Source organism: Myotis lucifugus, unplaced genomic scaffold, assembly GCF_000147115.1.
Source record: "Myotis lucifugus unplaced genomic scaffold, Myoluc2.0 scaffold_22, whole genome shotgun sequence".
In the NCBI taxonomy this organism is placed as follows: domain Eukaryota; kingdom Metazoa; phylum Chordata; class Mammalia; order Chiroptera; family Vespertilionidae; genus Myotis; species Myotis lucifugus.
Window position 1 is genome coordinate 8207247 of NW_005871070.1, and position 16908 is coordinate 8224154.

Consider the following 16908-nt stretch of genomic DNA (forward strand, 5'->3'; position numbering starts at 1 on the left):
AGGGTCTCACAAAATTTATCGGCAGTTACTAGAAAATTCTTGAAAAACCTTATAACCGTGGTTTTGAACTCTATATCCAGTAGTTTGCTTTCCTCCATTTCTGTCATTTGTGATCTGTTTCTTTGTCTCCACATTTTGGCTGCTTCCCTGTGTTGATAGAGTGGCTTTGTGTGCTAGGTGTCCTATAGGGCCCAGTGTCTCAGCCTCCCCACTTACCTGAGGTGGACACTCTTAGTGCACCCCTTTGTGGGCTGTGTGCACAGTCTTGTTGTAGTTAAGCCTTGATTGTTGTTGGTATCACTGGGAGGAATTGACCTCCAGGCCAATTGTCTGTGAGAATCAGCTGTGTCTACAGTGGGAGAACTGTACTGAAGACACCCTTATGGGGCAAGACTTGCTTCAGTGGGGCTTTGGTGCTCACTGAGTCTGCCCCCTGAGTGTGTCCCTTATGGATCTGAGGAGTTGTAATTGGATGGTCCCACTCTGACCACTGGGTAGACTGGCTCTTGGATCTCTAAGGACGTGCTAATTTAGCCTCTGCCTGAGGCTACCCAGCAGGAGCTACAGAGAGATCTGCAGATTCCTCTCCCTTGTTTGGGGTTTGGAGGTGCCCAGATGAGGCCCAGCTGTGAACAATGCAAGCTGCTGTGGGGCCTTGGGCCTTCTTTTGGAAGTTCTGGGTCTCTCTGACCCAGCTGCAGTTTGTTAGGTAATTTTAGATCTCAAAGGGCCAGGCCTTTCATATGCAAAAGCCTCTGCTAGCGGCTTGGGTGGGGTGGGGTCTCAGGGGATCAACAGGGTGGAGCAAACAGCTATGGCTGATCCTCAGCCCTGTCCTAGGAGGCCCCCGGGTCTCAGTGTCCCGTCTTAGTGTCCCACGGTAATCGCTGCAAGCACATCTGAGAGAAAGCGGCCCTCGAGTTCTGCCCGCTGCCAGACAGTCCAGTTTCTCCCCGTAACTGGAGTTCAGAGCAGTCGGGAGCTTGAGACTCCCTCCCGATTGAAAAAGACACCAGTGTCCTCCATTGCCAGCCCCTTTCCACACGCACTTGAGCCTCCATACCTCTGCACTTTACTTCCGCACCTCCTCTGAGTCTCAGTGTGCTTTTCTCTTTCCTTCTAGTTGTAGAATTTCCACTCAGGCAACCTTCCTGTGGTTCTGGATGATGTCTGTTTTGTCTTTTAGTTGTAGTTTTGAAGTGGTTGTGTGAGGCAGCAATTTCAGGTGTTTACCTATGCCGCCATCTTGGTTTCTCTAGAAAGCTTCAGATGAAATTTATTTAAGTTGCTTAGCCAACAGTTCACACTAAAGAACATGTTTAATAGGAATGCTGCAGCAAGTCTGACAAACAGCAATGAAATGTATTGAGCTTTAGCTTACCCAGAAAAGCCACAGTTATTTGAAATTTAATTGGTACTTAAAATCACTTTCATGGAAACAGAAGAAAAGCACAAATGTTAGCTGGTTTTAGCTCAAGCTATTTAAGATCAACAGTTTTTTAATTGTAATAAAAGCTATTACATGACAAAAGCTAATTCAAATTATACATTAAGCCCAAAAGCTGCATTTTGGGTTTTAGTTTTCTTCCTTTTAAAAAAATGTGATGGAAATTTTCAAACATATACCAAAAATAGACAAAATATTATAGTGAATGCTTTTTTAAATCTATTATCTGGCTTGAACAATGACCAATTTATGGCCATTTTAAATTCTGTCATGCCCTTACTTTTGAAGGAATTATTTTGAGGGAATCCCAGATATTATCATCTTTAAACTCTAAAGATCTTTCTCTAAGATAAGGACTATCTTTCTAAATATAATCACATATTAATATTACCATATCTAAAAATGATTAATTCCTTACTGGCATAGCTACTTAGGGTTTACATGGTTTCAATTGTCAATCAAAATAAAGTTTATAATTGTTTGATGTGTCTCAAGTCTCTTTTCATATATAGGCTTTCTCTTTATCTTTCTTTTAAATTTTTCTTTTTCATCTGTTTGCATTTTATTGAAAAGCCAGGTCATTCTCTGTACCTTTTTTAATGGTCTGTATTTTGCTGATTGTGTTTAAATGCTGTCATTAAACATATTCCTCTGTCCTCTGTATTTATTATACAGTTGGGAGTTAGCTATAGAGGCTTGATCATATTCAGGTAATTTTGTTGTTGCTTTCTGTGTGTGTGTGTGTGTATATACTACTTTAGAGGTGGCAGTTTTACTTTGAAGCATCAGGGGGTAAAACATGTTTCCTTTTGTGATGTTATCTGCCATTATTAATCATTGTCATGATTGATTAATTTATTGGGGTTTACAAAATGGTGATATTCTTTTTTTAGTGCAAATCTATTCTTATTGAATTTATTGGGGTCACATTGGTTAATAAAGTTACGTAGGTTTCAGGTGTACAGCTTTATAATACAGCATCTGTAAGTTGCATTATATGTTCACCACCCCAACTCAAGTCTCCTTCCATCGCCATGTATCTCCCCACTCCCTTTCCCTTTGGTAATCACAGTACTGTCACTTAATCCCTTCACCCTTTTCACCCAGCCATGCAATGACCCTCCCTTCTGACAGCTGTCAGTGTGCTCTCCATCTATGAGTCTGTTTCTATTTTGCTTGTTAGTTTATTTTGTTCATTAGATTCTACATATGAGTGAAATCATATGGTACTTGTTTTTCTCTGAGTGGCTTATTTCACTTCACATAATGTTCTAAAAATGGTGATATTCTTAATCTTAGCATTCCTTCATTTATTAGCTGGAATACTTCTAAAAAGAGGGTTCTTTATTTGGTCACCTTGCAGTATAAATAATATAGGAAAGGCAGCATAAATGTTTCATTTTTTAACCTTTATTTACCAGTTTAAAATAATAGGTTGACAGGGATTTGGGGGAGGGAGGAAGAGAGAGTTGGTATTTACTGGGTATAGGGTTTCCATTTGGGAAAGTGAAAAACTTCTGGAGATGGCGGTGATGGTTGTTTTAACAATATGAATATCCTAACACTTAAACATGTTTAAGAGCCGAAACCGGTTTGGCTCAGTGGATAGAGCGTTGACCTGCGGACTGAAGGGTCCCAGGTTCGATTCCGGTCAAGGGCATGTGCCTGGGTTGCGGGCGCATCCCCGGTGGGGGTTGTGCAGGGGGCGGCTGATTGATGTTTCTCTCTCATCGATGTTTCTGGCTCTCTATCCCTCTCCCTTCCTCTCTGTAAAAAATCAATAAAAAAACAAACAAACAAACAAACAAAAACATGTTTAAGATAGTAAATTTTATGTTATGTATATATTACTACAATAAAAAATAGGTTGGTTTCTTTGCATCTTTCAAAGGTGACTGAGTTTGTTTTTGTCTGTTTTGTTTTAAATATTATCAACTCATGGATGCTAACATATTTGATGTGTTTTAATCTGTTGCATATATTATCCTTTTTCCTGCTCAAATTGGCCCATTTTTGGTCTGTTACACCTTTTCTAGTTTGCTCCTGAGTCCCTTTGACATTGACTCCAGGAGCCTTTGATAGCTTCCTTCCACTCTGCTATAAGATATGTAAGGCTCAGCTTAGAAATTTCCTGCCCAAGACATGGAATAAGCTAGTTCTCTAAGGAACTCTGGTTCCTTTTCATGGGAAATGGTACTTAAAGATCATAATCTAAATGCCAGGGGTGCTCATCGACACTGGGTTGTTCATTGTTCCTAGGCTTTTTTAGTGAATAGAGTTAGGGATAATTTTCTTTTTCTATAAAATACCTCAGGGTTTTATGTGGGTACTTCCAGTTTCAACTCAGGACTATAAGGTGTTTATGCAAACTCTTACTTTATATCTTTATTGTTTTTCAAACATACCTAAAATCTCAAAGATTACTTGAATTATTAATTTGATATATCCCAAAGTACCTGAAAATAATTTCAGAACAATAATACTTCAGTACATAATTTATGATTTTTTTAAATTGGTGCAATTATCTTTTTAAAAAATATATTTTTATTGATTTCAGAGAGGAAGGGAGAGAGAGATAAAAACATCAATGATGAGAGAGAATCATTGATTGGCTGCCTCCCGCACACCCCACACTGGGGACTGTGCCCACAACCCAGGCATGTGCGTTTGACCAGAATCGAACCTGGGATCCTTCAGTCCACAGGGCAACACTTTAATCACTAAGCCAAACCAGTTAGGGCAGTGCAATTATTATCTTGGGCATTATGGAAGTCTACCAGTTTTGCACAAGTTGCAGCAAAACCCCAGATAAAAAACAAATGAAAAATATATATATATATAATTGTGTGTAATATTAAGATTAAGTGAGCTCAATAAAACTATTTAGAAAACAAATCTATAGAAGCAGACACCCACTCCATTATGTCAGCATGGCATATTTCTGTGGCTCGAGAGATCACAAACTACTGTGAACATGTGAATGTAAGAAGCGTTGAGAATTTAGTCTGCTAAATCAGCCTTTCTGAACTGGGTTTCAGAGAATGATTTGAGTGACTAGTTTCTCAATTCTTCCAAGAATGGTACATGACAGGTACCTTTCTAGATGCAAAGGAGAGAAATTAGTTCATTACGAACAATGGATGATAGGGTTTGGGGAATAAGTTTGGAAGGGCTGTTTCAGTTTATTCTAGTCAGTTTGAAGTTGTTTAAGATTAAAGGGACATTTGCTAGCCCAATCTATTCCTACAAAGGCTAAAGAAAGTTCTGACCTGTTCTTGTTTGTTCTTTGGAGCAACACATTTCCTTCTGTCTAAAAAATTGTTTTGGACGATGGCCTGATTGAGGTGGTCATTTCCATACTCAGTGATGGTTGTTTGCTTGGATCTGCTGGAAACCGGGTTTAAGCATCCAGCAGTGATGTGTTAATCACATATTTCTATATTTGGCAGACTGGAATTTTGTCTTTTGGTGTTTGTTTGCTTGAGTTTTAAATTGTTTTCATTGACTTCTTTCAGTCATTTTGGCAGTAAAGTTGGCTTTTTATTTGTAAGATGTATTTTGGTGTTGCCACTTTTGCCTCATTGTAACGCGGATGAAGAAGTTGGACCCAATCCCCTCCGAGATAAAAACATGTTCCCTCAGACATCAAATAAGACTCAGACTTTAAATGTCCTAAGAAGTTGCTGAAAATATAGAATTAAAAATTCAGGCAATATCACCCTTGCTTTCATCTTCCCTTTGAACAACAACTGTTTTTCTAGGCCCAGTAACTGCAAGATTCTGGTGCCCCGTTTGGAACCATCCAGTGGGAGAACTGAGGCATGTGAGTGTCTCATCTACAAGTGAGGAAACAGGCCAGGGGAGGCTGGATGAGGTGCCTAAGACCAGATAAGCAGTTATCAGCAAGGTCAGAACTCTCCCAGGCCTCTGGGTTCTTTCCAACAGTGCCTTGCTGCCTTCCTCTGTGCTGAAAGCTGTTTCTGCACAGCACTGAGGACTGCTGAGTATTGACAAATTTGGGTCCAGGCTTCGTGGGCAGATCAAGAGACATAAAACATAAAGCAGGAGGCTTTTGGGTAAATGCTGGGCTTTTTGTGGCAGGCTCATCTAAAAAGATAACAATCTAGAGGGACATTTGCTTCTTGGGGAATCACCTCTAAGACTAAAAATGAGAACATTCTCATTGGTGCTCTTTATATTGTAACAGAGAAGGTGAAATGCCCCCCTTCTCCTGCAATGGCCAGGGAACTTGTTTCTTGCTCGGAGAAGAGACAAGAATGGCTGCTGTCTTCTCACTCTCTGAACCTTCACGTCCTCAACAGTATTAACTGAGCGCCATGCTGGATGCTGGGAAACAAAGGTGAACGCATCAATTCCTGCATCAAAAAATGTATCACCTGTTCATGGGGAGGAGCCACTGATGAACTTTGTTAGTAGGGAATGCTTAGCATCCCTCATTTCCAGGAATTTCTCTCTTATATCTAATCCAAATCTCACATTTGCAGCATATTTCCATTTTGTTTAATTCTTAGTGGACAAGGAATACATATCATTGCACACTGTTATTAACTTATCTGTTTTTGTTTTCTTGGGGGGATGGGTTTTTGTTCTTACTTTTTTTGGTTTGCTTTGTTTTTCCTTTTCTGTAATCTTTGTAGCTCTCCTCTTGTATGTCTGCCATGTGTGTGCTGTGTAACCATGTAACTTGTAAGACACTCCACCACAGGTATGTGGTAGACATAAATAGGATTTTTAAAAATTTTACTTATTAAATTGATTAGGGTGACATTGGTCAACATGAACATATAGGTTTCATGTGTGGATTTCTATGTTACAAGATCTGTATATTGCATTGTGTGCCCACCACCCAAAGTCAAATCTTCTCCTGTCACTCATAGTATGATCCTTTTCTCCCTCTACCCCCTTCCCTCTGGCAACTACCTCTCTGCTGTTTGTGTTTATAAGTTTTAGTTTTATATCCCACATATGTGTGAAATCATATGGTTCTTAGCTTTTTCTGTCTGATTTATTTCACTTAGCATAATGTTTTCAAGGTCCATCCATGTTGTTACAAATGGCGCTATTTCATCCTTTCTTATGGCTGAGTAGTATTCCATTGTGTATATGAACCACATCTTCTTTATCCAGTCCTCTATCGTGGGACACTTTGGTTGTTTCCATGTCTTGGCCACCATGAACAATGCAGCAATGAATATAGGGGTGTATATATCTTTGCAAATACATGATTTTGAGTTTTTTGAGTATATACCCAGGAGTGGGATTGCTGGGTCATATGGTAGCTCTAGTCTTAATTTTTTGAGGAATCACCAGACCGCTTTCCATAGTGGTTGTACCAGTCTACATTCCCACCAGCAACCTCTTCAACACTTGTTATTGCTTGTCTTGTTGATAATGGCCACTCTAATGGGTATGAGGTGGCATCTCGTAGTTTTGATTTGCATTTTTGTATTTGCCAGTGAGGTTGAACATCTTTTTTAAAAATATATATATTTTTATTGATTTCAGAGAGGAAGGAAGAAGGAGAGAGAGATAGAAACATCCATGATGAGAGAGAATCATGGACTGGCTGCCTCCTGTAAGTCTCCCACTGGGGATCGAGCCCACAACCCGGCATGTGCCCTTGACCGGAATTGAACCTGGGACCTTTCAGTTCACAGGCTGACGCTCTATCCACTGAGCTAAACTGGCTAGGGCGGTTGAACATCTTTTTATATATCTATTGGTTGTTTGTATGTCTTCTTGGGAGAGGTGTATTTTCAGGTCCTCTGCTCACTTTTCGATTGGATTGTTTGTTTGGTGTTGAGTTTTACGAGTTCTTTATATATTTTGGAAATTAAACCTTTGTCGAAGCTACTGTTTGCAAATATCATTTCCCATGTGGTTGGTGCCTGTTTGTTTTGTTGTCTATGTCTTGCTGTGCAGAAGCTCTTCAATTTGATACAGTCCCATTCATTTATTTTTTCCTTTACTTCCCTTGCCTTTGGGGTCAAGTCCATAAAATGTTCTCTACATAGGTCCATAAGTTTGGTACCTCTATTTTCTTCTATGGTACTTATTGTTTTGGGTCTTATGTTTAGGTCTTTGATCCATTTTGAATTAATTTTTGTACAGGGGGACAGATTGTAATCCAGTTTCATTCATTTACATGTGGCTTTCCAGTTTTCCCAGCACCATTTATTGAAGAAACTATCTTTTTTTTTTATTCTTTTGTAAAAAAAATATTATAATAAGTATTACAAAGGGTATTACATATGTGTCCTTCCCCCACCCCCCGCCCTTGACAATCCCTGCCCTCCCTTACCCCCCAGTGTCTTATGTCCATTAGTTATGCTTATATGTATGCATACAAGTCCTTTGGTTGATCTCTTACTCCCCTCCCTTCTGCCCCCCAACCCTCTCTGGCCTTCCCACTGCAGTTTGACAATCAGTTTGAGGCAGCTCTGCCTCTGTATCTATTATTGTTCAAAAGTTTGTAATGGTCTTTATTATCCATGAATGAGTAAAGAAACTATCTTTACTCCAGTGTGCATTTCTGGTCCTTTGTCAAAAATTATCTGTCCATATATGTGTGGTTTTATACCTGGGCTGTCATAAATAAGATCTTGAACTCAAGTATTTTCATAGAAGCAGTGGGTTTTGAGTTAGAATTCAGAAGAGATGCTTTATAGTGTACAGAGTATAAATAACATCATTTAAATTACTTTCACATCTACTATTTATTTATCCTTTCTATAATCTTATGAGTTACAAGTACAATTATCTTTATTTGGCAGGTGAGAAAATACAGCATTAAGAAATTATGCTGTATAAAGAATACATATAAAGTTAGAATGGGGCCATGCTGAGAGATTGGTTATCTAGAATTAGTCCGTGTTACTCTACTGGTTCTATTTCTCTGATGTTTTTATGAAATCATGTAGCACTGACTGTAGTTTGATAGAAGAGGAAAGGAATGGCATGTCTAACATATGCATACCCATATTTTGACTTTCCTGCTCACTTCCTTTCTCAGAGTCCATGGTAGGACCTATCCTGAGTGTGCAGCAGACCTAACCTGGTGACCCTGCCCTCCCCAGCCGTAGCAGACTGGCCGGGGACAGACAGGTGGCCTTACATGCAACAGTGGGCTCTTGCTCTTAGAAATTTGAAATTGGCTTATGGGACCTACTGAGCATTGTAGTAGTGGCTCTTGAACATGGAAAATGTAAAGCCAGGGCTGACCCATGGACAAATTAAGACGGGAAAGCTGTTGTGACAGTTAGAAAACTAAAGCAATTGGGCATTCACATCACTATCAAGCTGTACTCCCTGACTGGCAGATCCTCGGTATTCATCCTATAAATTTCCTTTTTGCTTAAGGACCTTGAGTGGATTTCAGTTCTTTACAGCCAAAGGAGTCCAAGATCCAATGAAATGCTTCATTTAGGTAAAGGAAGTCACCTGAAGAGGTTTATCCTGGGGCTTTGGGGTTTTTTTCTTTCTTTTTTTATGATATGTTTTTATTGATTTCAGAGCGTAAAGGAGAGGGAGAGAGGGATAGAAACATCAATGATGAGAGAGAAACATTGATGAGCTGCCTCCTGCATGCCCCACACTGGGGATTGAGCCCACAACCTGGGCATGTGCCTGACCAGGAATCGAACTGTCACCTCCTGGTTCAGAGATCGATGCTCAACCACTGAGCCACACTGGCGGGCTTGGCTTTCTTTCTAAGCAGAGACTGCATTCGTGTCAGTGCTCAGCCTTTTCCGTGGTCCTGGGGGAGGGTTTGTGATCTTCTGTGGACAAGTAAGGAGAAGGACTTTCATCATTTAAACTTCTCCAGCACTGGAAAGCTTTTCTTTCTGCTTCTTCAGTTGATTGCACATCTGTAGGAATTGGAAGGAAAAACTATGCCAGGATTCTCACCTCTGGGGGCTTCGGAGCAGCCTTGAAGATGGTGGTGCTCAAACTCCCAGGTGCCCCAAGGGGGCAGTAGACTTCCCTCCTGAGCTTGGTTCACCTTAGGGCAGTGGTTCCCAAACTTATTTGGCCTACCGCCCCCTTTCCAGAAAAAATATTACTCAGCGCCCCCTGGAAATTAATTTTTTAAAAATTTTAATAGCAATTAAACAGAAAGATATATGTATTAATGTTTCTACCTTTTTCGTAAAATATAGTAAAGAAAGGTGTAAATTAGAAACATTGAAGTTTGAAATTATGAAACTATTTATTGAACTCAGAATAGAAAAGTAATACAAAAAATGTTAAAACAAATGCACCTGTGGCCATCACCGCCCCCCTGGATCGCTGCAGCGCCCACCACTTTGGGAATCACTGCCTTAGGGTTTCTGTTGGGCAGTTCAGAGGGTCCTTCCCCTTGCCTACTCCCTGCCAGCTGGGCTTATTAGGATCCTAGAAACCTTCAAATTCAACATTTCTTCATAGGTATTTTATTTCCCTAAAAACAAACTAACTTTGAATGCATTGTCCCCAACTAAGCATTTATTGTGTTACTATAGCTGACGCTGTGGTTGTCTGTGACATTTAGTTTACCTTTCCCTGTTGTGCAGCACCTCTCTCCTCAGTCTCCCCAGTTCTACACCGCAGTGCCTGGCACTCACCTGGTCACGATGGGAGTTCAGGGCTCTTGTTCATTGTGGGAGGTCACGTTCAACCCTTTCTGGGTGTGAAGGAATGCGTTTTGTCCTGGTCACTGCTGGCAGGCATCTTGCAACAGCGAGGGAAGGCGGCCTGAGAGAGGTACCGTGGGGTAGGGTGCAGCCAGCAGGACTGCAGAGCAGTGGAGCTGGACCTTCTGTGAACAATGCCTGGTGTTTACATTTCCTATGGGCTTTTCAATTACAGGTGCCAATGAGTTCCCATGATTATTTAAGCCAGTTTGAGTTTAACTTTGTTATTTTAACATAAAATATTCTGATAGATTCCAAGCTTTTAAATTCATTTACTTCTCTCAAATTTTGGGTTTCTGAGTTCACATTCAAATATTAGTGCTTCCATTGTGCTGGGATAGCACCTGATATTTCCTGTATTATCTTTTGCTAAGAAAAATGTAATATTTTCCTCCCACGTTCCAAGTTCTTCTAGCTGGGCTAATAACCAAATTAACAGAGACTGATTAACACTTGGATTGCGGGAAACGAGTTAAGTCAGCTCGCGTGAATTGCGCGTACTCCGCGGGAGCCGTCTTAACTCGGTTCATATAGATTTGCGGTGGGGTGCGGGAAACGTGTAAACTCGGGCCGATTGTAACTGCGTATTACCAAATATTTGTTTGTTTGCCGTTCACAAAGATACCTACCTGCGTATGCGAACCGTTTCATACCCATTGGGGTAATAGGTATCATAAAAATCCCTTGTAAGTAGAGAACACTTTATGGCGCTGGTCGAGTACAATACCGTTAGGGTACCAATGTATTGTTTTCTCATTTTATAACCGATATCCCTGGATATCTCACCATGCAAAGAGAATAGTTATTGAGAAATACTTCTTGTGTCCGGACGTCTTTAGTTTTGAGTTTTGTGAATATTATTATGTGTTTAAATATTTAAATATATTGTGATAAAGACATTCATATAGAATTTTTTAACCAAATAAAATAAAATCGTTCCGCAAAGTGTTCGCATAATAATTATTTTTTTATATCAGATATCTATCGGAGTACCGCTATTTTCAGTTAGTATTATTTTTATTTGCTTTAACCTAGAATGTCGCAGCATTCAGACTATAGTGATGATGAGTTTTGTGCAGACAAGTTGTCCAATTATTCTTGTGATAGCGATCTTGAAAATGCGAGTACAAGTGATGAAGATTCTAGTGATGATGAAGTAATGGTGCGTCCCAGGACATTGAGGCGACGAAGAATTTCGAGCTCCAGCTCTGACTCAGAGTCAGATATAGAAGGCGGGAGAGAAGAACGGTCGCATGTTGATAATCCACCGGTCTTAGAAGATTTTTTAGGGCATCAAGGATTAAACACAGATGCTGTTATAAATAATATAGAAGATGCCGTGAAATTATTTATCGGAGATGATTTTTTTGAATTTCTTGTAGAGGAGTCAAACAGGTATTATAATCAAAATAGGAATAATTTCAAACTTTCAAAAAAAAGCCTAAAGTGGAAAGATATAACCCCTCAAGAGATGAAGAAGTTTTTAGGGTTAATTGTTCTCATGGGACAGGTGCGCAAAGATAGAAGAGATGACTATTGGACCACGGAGCCATGGACGGAGACGCCATATTTTGGTAAAACGATGACGAGAGACAGGTTCCGACAGATATGGAAAGCTTGGCACTTCAATAATAATGCGGATATCGTAAATGAATCAGATAGACTTTGCAAAGTGAGACCAGTACTAGATTATTTTGTGCCTAAATTTATAAATATTTACAAACCTCATCAGCAATTATCACTAGATGAAGGGATCGTACCTTGGAGGGGAAGATTATTCTTTAGGGTATATAATGCTGGCAAGATCGTTAAATATGGAATATTGGTTCGTTTGTTGTGCGAAAGTGATACAGGATATATCTGTAACATGGAAATTTATTGCGGCGAAGGAAAGCGATTATTGGAAACGATACAAACAGTAGTGTCTCCATACACTGATTCGTGGTACCATATATATATGGACAATTATTATAATAGCGTCGCAAATTGTGAAGCACTTATAAAAAACAAATTCAGAATATGTGGAACAATCCGGAAAAATCGAGGTATACCTAAAGATTTTCAAACAATTTCTTTGAAAAAAGGTGAAACAAAATTTATAAGGAAAAATGATATATTGTTACAAGTGTGGCAATCAAAAAAGCCTGTATACCTGATTTCTTCGATTCATTCTGCGGAGATGGAAGAAAGTCAGAATATTGACAGAACATCAAAAAAGAAAATTGTCAAACCGAATGCACTCATTGACTACAATAAACATATGAAAGGTGTTGACCGGGCCGACCAATACCTTTCATATTATTCGATATTGCGGAGGACGGTCAAATGGACAAAAAGGTTGGCAATGTATATGATAAATTGCGCATTATTTAATTCTTATGCAGTTTACAAATCAGTGAGGCAAAGAAAAATGGGTTTTAAAATGTTTTTGAAACAAACAGCTATCCACTGGTTGACGGATGATATTCCAGAGGACATGGACATTGTTCCAGACCTTCAACCAGTACCGTCTACTTCTGGAATGCGGGCTAAACCACCTACATCTGATCCACCATGCAGGCTATCGATGGACATGAGAAAGCATACGTTACAGGCAATTGTCGGAAGTGGAAAAAAGAAAAACATTTTGAGAAGGTGTCGCGTATGTTCCGTTCATAAATTGCGCAGTGAGACACGCTACATGTGCAAATTTTGCAATATACCTCTACATAAAGGGGCGTGTTTTGAAAAATATCATACGCTAAAAAACTATTAATTTCTATTTGTTTTGATTTATTATGAAAATTTTATTTTAAACTTTAAAAATATGTGTATATTTTTAGGTAATAAGTATTTTTTGGGTTTTTCGTATTTAGTTTATATATATCGAATTATTTATGTACTGAATAGATAAAAAAATGTCTGTGATTGAATAAATTTTCATTTTTTACACAAGAAACCGAAAATTTCATTTCAATCGAACCCATACTTCAAAAGATATAGGCATTTTAAACTAACTCTGATTTTGCGCGGGAAACCTAAATAATTGCCCGCGCCATCTTATATTTTGGCGGGAAATTCACCCGACACCGTAGTGTTAACAGGAGAAAATCAAATTTTAATACATGCACGTGAGGAATTCACATAAGCATGAAAATTCCAAAGACAGTGAAGCAAAACTGGGTATAAATGTCATTTTGGACAAAGGAGACAAAGGCGGGGAATGAGTCAGGTTTCAGAAGTGAGAGTGGGTGATTGACAGGTGGTGGAGGAAGAGCAGAACACACAGGGCAGGCAAGTCCTTGGTAGGCAACTCAGAAACACTGGGACACGGGGCGTCCAGCTAACAGGCCTGAAGCCTCCCAGTTACCAGACTTAATAGGAACCAGCTAAGGAGAACATCCTAAGACTAGGCCTTTCCATCTGAATCTCTTGGACAGAAAGTGGGGAAGGTCAGAGGTTCTGAGTCTTTTGTTCCTCAATAAACAGCTTAAAATTAATATTCCAAGAAGTGGCAGAACTTTGGTCCTCTTCACCCTCCCAACAACCTTATGAGATAGATACTATTACCAAATTTCTATTTTTCGTATGAAGATACCCAGGTTCTGATAGAGTGTGACTTCTCTAAAGACACAAAGTCTGTAACTACAGTAGAATTTGAACCTGAGCCAATTACAAATACCATATTGTATCTATTTCCTGTAGAAAAGAAATCGGAGCTCAAAAAAACTCACCTTTGCCCTGGCTGGGTGGCTCAGTTGGTTGGAATATTATCCTGTGCACCAGATGGTTGTGAGTTTAATTCCTGGTCAGGGCACATTCCTGGGTTGTGGGTTTGATCCCTGGTTGGGGCGAGTATGGCAACCGATTGATGTTTCTCTCTCACATCAGAGTTTCTGTCTCTCATGGTCTTTCTCTCTCTCAAAGAAAATCAATAAAAACATATCTTCAGGTGAGGATTAAAAAAAAATTGCCTTCGTAGGCAGTTGGTGATAATCACTCATATTTGTGAAATACTTTTTATTTTTCCAAAGCACATTTGAACCTATGTTACCGCCATGTTGACAAATCCCATCAGTAGGTTCTGACTGAAATAGAGGCCAGGCAGATGCTACCTGGGAAATGAGGCAAGGTGTATTTATCTAAGGGTGGAGATGGAACAAAGTGCTATCAGGAATCACAGGAGAGAGAGCACCTGTGTTCTCCATGACAGACACAACGCACAAGCCTCTGGGCCCCCAAAGAGGGCTTCAACATCACTGCATATGATTAAGTCTGAGTGATTGAGGGTCGCTTTGGGCCTTGTAGGAAGAGTCAATCAGGAGCAGACCATTCCCACTCCACCCCCACCCAAGCCCAGCTGGATCTTTATGATCAGATCATCAATATTGGTGTTACACACGAGACAGTATTCTATAGTGTACACAAGCATCAACACCCCTATTTTTTTCTTTCTATTTTTATAAATATTTAACACTTCACAAATTTGCATCAGCCTTGCTCAGGGCCATGCTAATCTTCACTTTTTGGTTCCAATTTTAGTATATGTGCTGCCGAAGCCAGCATGACACCCTCTTTTAACATATTCATTCTCCCCAGGCTCGCACAGTCTGGTCTAGAACCCTTTCTGATGTTAGAGCTGCAGAATTAGAGCAAGCGTCAGTCACCCAGATGGCTCTGAGGATCTTCCAAGCCCTCAGACTAGCTGTAAGTCTATCAGAGTGATCATTATACCCCAGGTGTGCCAGTTAATAATGCGAATTTTTTTCAACAGATGGAGTTACACATGTTAATATATATGCGATTTGATATGTATGCTATTTTGTTGTATTGACAACAAGCTTCAAAACTTCATATGTCAAATTTTCTGAAGATGTTAACATCATAGATATTTTTACACTTAAAAATGTTGAATTTCGTGCCAAAAAAGCATTTGCAGGAAGTTCTAATTCATTATTTTGAAGAAAAGTGCTGCTGAATACTTCGGGAAGCTTATGGTGAACATGCTCCATCTCAAGATACTTGTGAACGTTGGTTTAAATGCTTTAAGAGTGATGATTTCGATGTGAAAGACAAAGAACGTCCAGGTCAACCGAAAAAGTTTGAAGACCAACAATTATAAGCATTATTGGATGAATATGCATGTCAAACTCAAAAACAACTTGCAGAAAGATTAAACGTTGCTCACAATTTCCGATCATTTACAAGCAATGGGAAAGATTTTAAAGTAAGGAAAATGGGTGCCACATCAACTGAACGAAAAACAAATGGAAAACCGAAAAGTCATCCGTAAAATGTTGCTTCAACAGTACCAAAGAAAGTCTATTTTGCATCAAATTGTGACACGATGAAAAGTGGATTTATTTTGAGAATCCCAAATGCACAAAATCATGGGTTGATCCAGGTCAACCATCAACATCGACTGCAAGGCCAAATCGCTTCAAAAAGAAGACAATGCTCTGCATTTGGTGGGATCAGGAAGGTGTGGTGTGTTATGAGCTTCTAAAACCAGGTGAAACCATTAATACTGATCGCTACCGACAACAAATAATCAATTTGATCCACACTTTGATTGTGAAATGACCAGAATGTGTCAGAAGACATGGCAAAGTAATTTTGCTTCATGATGACGCACCACCACACACTTCAAAACCAGTTAAAGACACGTTAAAAGATCTTGCCTGGGAAGTATTAACCCACCCGCTGTATTCACCAGACCTTGCTCCTTCAGATTACCACTTGTTCCCATTGATGGCACACGCACTTTCTGAGCAGCACTTCAAAACCTACAAAGAAGTGGAAAATTTGGTCTCTGAATGGTTTGCCTCAAAACAAGAAAAGTTCTATTGGGACAGTATCCATAAATTACCTGAAAGATGGGGAAATGTGTAGCTAGCGATGGACATTACTTTGAATAAAGCACTTTTGATGTTTCTCTTGAAATTATTGTGTTTTCTTTTATTACAAAATCCGTATTATTAACTGGTAACCTAGTAATTTGACAAATGAGAAAGTTAAGATAGTTAAGTTAGCCCTAGCTGTTTTTCTCAGTGGTTAGAGCATTGGCCTGAAGACAGAAGGGTCTCGAGTTTGATTCTAGTCGAGGGCACATACCTCGGTTGCTGGCTCCATCCCCAGCCTGGGTTGGGGCACGTGTGGGAGGCAACCAATTGATGTGTCTCTCTCAATTGATGTTTCTCTCTCTGTTTCTCCCCCTCCAGTCCACTCTCTAAAAATCAATGGAAAAATTATCCTCGGTTGAGGATTAACAACAACAAAAAGATAGTTAAATTAGAGGGGTTAAAATTATTTGTGCACATAGCAAGGTAGTAACAGAACTGAATGAAAACTGAGGAATTTTGACTTGCTGCTTAATCTTTGTTTAACTAGAATGCATTAACCCTTCACCCACAGGAAGTCAGTCACCTGAGCAAGTGTTGTGGTAAGTGAAACCCATAACAAAAATCAGGGACATCATTGGAAGACCAGACTTGCCAGTCTGACACCTTTTAGTGTAAAACCTGAAAGGATTAGCCTGGATTAATTCTCAGTGATTAATATTGAAGAGTTGGCGTTGAGACTAGCACGTGTTTTAATCAGACAGCCGTTTGATAACTTGGAGCTGACAGGCGATGATGACTGTGAAGTTAATGAGGAAAAGCCATGGCTTTGTGGCCAAGGGAGTGACAGGCAAACCCAGGACAATGCTAATTTCCCAGCACGGTGAGGGCTTCAGGGCCCAGGGTTTTCCGTGGCTTTCTCGTGTGTATTTTGATTAGTGAGTTTTTT

At 39.7% G+C, this 16908-nt stretch overlaps 1 non-coding gene across 1 annotated transcript; it reads right to left on the reverse strand.

The window, feature by feature from the left end:
* Positions 1–14581: 14581 nt before the first annotated feature.
* Positions 14582–14685, reverse strand: LOC111825357. The gene has a single exon (XR_002828518.1). It is a non-coding gene; the product is annotated as a U6 spliceosomal RNA (small nuclear RNA).
* Positions 14686–16908: the final 2223 nt, after the last annotated feature.